The following is a 5,748-nucleotide window of genomic DNA, read 5'->3' on the forward strand; positions in this document are numbered from 1 at the left end:
TGTGTGTATGTGTGTATGTATGTACTGTATGTATATGTAATGATTATATATAGTTATTTTGTAAACTGCTCTAACTAAATGATACGCAACTTCAGGAGCAATTTTATGTCCAACAAGGGCTCCAATTTTTAAATGAGCCTAGACTCAAGGCTCAGCCACTGATTCACTACTAGATGCCCTGACTCAAGCTAATAATTGTTTAGTTAGTAGTATCTGGCTGAATCTCTCTGGGCTTGGAAACTAAGCAGAACCATTAATATTTTTTAAGTAAATGAAACGAGAAATAAACTAAACAGAGTCAGACCTGGTTAGTACTTGAATAGGAGATGATCTAGAAATCCCAAGGTTGTTTGGTTAAACTGGTAAGGAAAACTGTAAGAAAGCAATAAGCTGTGTTATACAATATTTAGCTTTAACCATGATTTATTTTTTAAAAAATTATTACAGTTCCACTAAGGCCAGACATTAAACAACAACAGCTTAGTTCACAAAATACAGGATGCTTGTTTATAGGCAGCTGAAGGTTTTCAGTATCTTGACTGCATGTATTCAGGAGACTACTAGATGGCAGAAATAGCATAGAGGGGAAAAAACCTGCTTTTTGCTGCCATCTATTGATCATCTCAGATATCTCCAGCTAAGGAGAAGGCAAGGTAGGTATCTCTGCAGTCCCAGGGTAAATCTTACTCTCTTCTCTGCAGTAGGAAGAAGGTATTTTAATTTTTAATTTTAAAAAGAGACTTTTTAAAAAAGTTGATGTCCTCAAAATTCATTTATGTAAGTATACCTAATAATTGTAATTTTACACACCCATTTACCTCATCTTTTCCACTTTTCTTCACTCTCTATATTTAGAATAAGGAACCTGCTGCTTTTCATATGTTGTTGAATGCAACACCAAGCATCCTTTTATCATTGGGCATATCAGCAGGGCTGCTGGGAGTTGTTTAGTATCAGTACATCCCTGATATAGATTATAAATTAGTAGCTGGATCTACATTTTTGGAGTCTATGTAGAGAAAGAATAAAGTATTTAGATCAGGGGTGTCAAACTGCTGGCCCACGGGCCAGATGCGTCATGCTGAAACCGCGCCCACCCCATTGCCGGCAATGGAAAACAAGTCATAATACATCGCGACACGTCACGTGACATTGCGAGTTTGATACCCCTGATTTAGATGATACTAGTAACAACACAAATAATGTATCCTACAATATTTAAATATTTGCTAAGTTTAGTCAAGTGATGATCATATGATCAGTTAATTTTATCCCACTTAATAAGGCAGCAGATATTTAAAAAGCCTCTGCAGTAATTATTTGTAATTGAAATTGATACTATACTACTAAACACAACCTTATTAGGGGCAATTAACACACCACTTGTATCCAGAATTCTTAGCTCATTTGTTGAAGAAGGCTCTTAATTCACCTTTAAACCTGAGTCACAATGACAGTGTTCACACAACACATTAGCCTTTTATAGAATGAACCATAGCTTATTGCAATCAGTGACATACTAGAGTGGATAGGTCTGCATAAAACCGAACCACAATTTAACCAATCACTTTTCAGCCAAGAATGTAGAGGAAAGTCAGTTAAAATAACACATCTTGCTAAATTCCAAGCCCATAATCTACATTAGGATTTAAGATGTGTGAACTTGACCATTATGTAGTGGCAAAAAAAACTGGTTCAGAAACTCATGGCCCTACCCTCTAATCCCCATTTCCTGGCTGGAGCACCAAAAAAAGTCTTGCGACACTATAAACACTAATTTATTACAGGTAGTCCTTGACTCACGACCACAATTGAGCCCAAAATTTCTGTAGCTGAGACATTTGTTAAGTGAGTTTTGCCCCATTTTACAATCTTTCTTGCCACAGTTATTAAGTGAATCACTGCAGTTGATAAGTTAGTAACACAGCTGTTAAGTGAATCTGGCTTCCCCATTGACTTTGCTGGTCAGAAAGTTGCAAAAGGTGATCACATAACTCTGGGACGTGGCAACGGTCTTAAGCAGGGGGTCTTCAAACTTGGCCCTTTTATGGCTTGTGGACTTCAACTCCCAGAATTCCTCAGCCAGCCTGCCCCGGGGTCTTAAGTATGAACCAGTTAGCAAGCATCCAAATTTTGATCACATGATCATGGGGAATACTGCAAAGGTCATAACTGTGAAAAACAGTCAAAAGTCACTTTTTTCAGCGTTGTAACTTTGAACGGTCACTAAATGAACTGTTGTTAAATCGAGGACTACCTGTAGTCTCTAACTGAGGTTTCTTAGCACTATTGCTGTACTCTGCACATGCCTACAAAAACCTTTTGAATTTATGTCTGCTTGCCCATCCTGCTAAGCAAGCTCGACTACTATGGACAGTAGGCAAGCCTGTAGGTGTATAAGCATATTATACACAAACACACCACAAACAGTAAACACACCCTAAAAAGTGAATCGCTCGCTAGGCCTCCGCTACAACCCTGCCCTTCCAGTTTGCTAAGCCTAAGAGGGAATGCGCGAGGGGGATCCCGGGCTAAGAGCTCCATCCCTCCTCGCTGGAGCAAAAAGGACCGGCAAGTAGTCCTTGATGCCTGGCTTTCTCTCTCCCCCCCCCCCCCTCTCTCTCGCCGCCTTTCACTGGGGAGGCGGTGTCTCGCGCAGACCCGCCCACCGGCGGGCGGGGCCGCCTCGGCGCTTCTGTCGGTCCCCGTCGCGCGTCTCCCTCGCGCTGCCGCCTGGCTCGCGCTGGCAGTGACGAGACAGGGCGAGCCTGGGGACCGACCGGGCTGACAGGAAGGAGCCACCGGCGCTCGCCACGCCACGCCACGCCGCCCGCCCGGGTTGCCTTATGCCATGCCATGCCATGCCGTGAGTTACCGCAGGTGAGGTAAGCCCGACGCTGCCCTCCCTGGCCGCCAGCGTTTGACAGGCAACTGCAGCCGCCTGGTGCAGTAGCGGCAGCAGGAGCCCGGGCTGAGGCTCCTCGAACCGCCCGCCCGCCCGCCTCCCTCCCTCCCTCCCTCCCGCCAGCCTCTCTCTCGGGCTGCTGGGAGGAGGAGACCGTCGGCCTCGGAGTCTGTCTGGGCCTAGGGCTGCCGGGGCAAGGGAGCCAGCCCGCCCGCCAGCCTCTCCGGCGAGTCCACATGGCAGGCTGCGCAGGCAAGGTGAGCCCGAGCGGTTGGCACCCGCGGCGGGTCGGGGGTTTGGCCGGGGCCGCGGTTGGAGGGAGAAGCCGGTGAGTTGCAGAATCGCGCTTGACAGCCGGGACCGGATTCCGGGAGCAAAGCTCTTTTCACGCCACCGGGACCTTTTGTCTGGACGGCGGGGCGAGGGAGCGCGTGCCTCTGAGCCTGAGAAGAGCGCGGGTGCCTGGCGGTTCGCGCCTGGGTTTGGCAGGAGGAGGAGGAGGGCGCTGCACCCTCCTCGCCTCGGGACTGGTGGGACCTGAAGCGGGTCTGAGCTTCCGCCTTAGGATGATCCCTTCCCTGGCGACGCTTGAGGTGCGGCGAGACTTTGAGCCGACTTTCGGCGAGTGCGGGGAGCCGTGCAGGCTGCTAGTTGTTGTTTACATGCCCGGCAGTTCTTTTAGCCCGGGAACTTTTTTCTCCCCTCTTCAGTTTTTGCAATCTTAAGAAAGAAAGTGGCGTGCTGTGTCCTCCTCCTGCTGCTATTCTCTCTCTCTCTCTCTCTCTCTCTCTCTCTCTCTCTCTCTCTCTCCCTTCCTTCCTTCCTTCCTCTCCCTCCTCTCTCTCCTTTTCTTTCTCTCTCCCTCTCTCCCCCTACCCCTCTTCCTCCTCTCTCCCTTTCCCTCCCTCCCTCCCTCTCTTTCTCTCCAGCTCCCGCCCCTCCGCCTCCCAGTATGGAGTAACCTAACTGCCAGATGCATCGCATGTTAGGAAGTAGCCAATGTAAGAAAGGTGGAGTTGTGACACTTTTCAGGGAAGGAAACCTGTGAAGAGAGAGGGATTTGAATTTCAGCTGAGGGGGGTGGTTGTTAAGTAAAGAGATGCCTTTATAAATGGAGCTCTCTAAACAGCAGTGGAGGAGTTTTGGTTGAAGAGGTTGGAGCATGAGTTTCTGTAGGAAAGCTTTGTAAAAAAAAAAAGAGAGAGAGAGAGAGCCTTGTTAATTCTGCCGTCTGCCAGGTGTTTGATTCTGAAAGGATCTAGGTTGAATCAGCCTTCCGTTCTTCCGAGGTCGGTAAAATGAGGATCCGGATTGTTGGGGGCAACAGGCTGACTCTGTAAATCGCTTAGAGAGGGTTGTAAAGCCCCTGCAAAGTGGTATCTAAGTGCTATCGCTATTAAAGTACCTTTGCAAAAACAGGAATCTGGTAACATCTTTTCTGACTAACAAATCTAGGAAAGCAGTTTTCTTTATCTGGTGCTCCCCAGGATGTGTTCAGCTGTAGCCCCCCTTCCCCCCCAACCCCTAGTAAGGGAATGTCATCTATCTACTAGAACACGACTGATAGCAGCAGTTTAAATTTTGGCTAAACTAATCTCTCAGTATGAAAAATTAAGTTGTTGGTGAAGGAGAACGGCTTTTTCTAACACTTGGTACTGCACAGATTGGTACTGTACTTGACTCAGTTGTCCCATGTTTGTTTTTTCTAAGTAGGGGACTTGCCGACTGGCTCATTCTTTGGGGATAAGAAAAGTAGTTTTCACAGCGAGGCTCTCAAGGGAGGAATTTATTTTTACGTTGGACTCTGCTGTAGTTGAAATTTACAGGCAAATAGTCTGGGGACTTTCAGCTACAAGAAGAGCACAGTTTGTGCACTGTATTAAATTGATCTGAGTTGCCACTGAGTGGTTCTGTGTTTTTTTTTTTTTAAACCAAAGTGGTGTTCAGAAGGTGAACTCTACCACAGAAAGGGATTGTGAAGATCTTAAGGCAATTCTCCAATCTGACTGCTCTTGAAATTTGAGTCAGATTCTGATCTGTTCAGGTTTTACAAGCATTAGAAAGTTTACTGATTAGCTCTGGCATAAATGTCATACAAGACATAGTACTTAACTGACTTGGATTGATTTTGGAAAGGTTAAGCAGTGGTGGACCTAGATTGGAGACCATTAGGAAATCCCAAAGCTGTTTAAAAAGGAAGAAGGCAGTAGCAAATACCTTCCACAATGTTGCCAAGAAAATTGTATGGATGTCCATGCAGGCGCCAGGAGTTGAGTTAGATCTGAAGGATAGCATAACTTCTAAATGAGCTTATTAGGGTTTGATCTTCTGAAATCTTAAGGTGACAGAATAAGATGGGATGTTACCAAGTTTGAAGTGCTGTGGACGAAGATAATTCAAAGACAGCTAAAAGGCAAGATATTTTTTTTCTTGGATGTTTGCTTAAAGTTTTATTTTTGTTTTCTGGAGTTAGGCCAGATGTTTAACTTCCATGAAAAAAAAACAGAAGATCAAATGTATTTCTTCAAATTATCCTTTAATATACATTTCAGAATATACATTTATCTGAAGACTTTAGCACTTATTAAAAGTGCTTATTAACGCTTATTAAAGCATTTAAATGCTTTAGCATTTATCAGAATGCTTTTTACAGCAAGCATGCAGTTTGTAATGATTGATTTCTTAACAGTATGTAAATTCAGGTTGAAATTCTTTTACAAGCACAGCAATCAGGAAACATTGTATCTTCAAAATGTGTTAATAATAAACCAAAACTAACATTTCCACAACATCAGTAAGACAATATGCTCTTGAACAATTCCCCAAATTCCATTATAATATCT

This window comes from Protobothrops mucrosquamatus, unplaced genomic scaffold, assembly GCF_001527695.2.
Source record: "Protobothrops mucrosquamatus isolate PMUCROS unplaced genomic scaffold, P.Mucros_1.0 scaffold124, whole genome shotgun sequence".
In the NCBI taxonomy this organism is placed as follows: Eukaryota; Metazoa; Chordata; class Lepidosauria; order Squamata; family Viperidae; genus Protobothrops; species Protobothrops mucrosquamatus.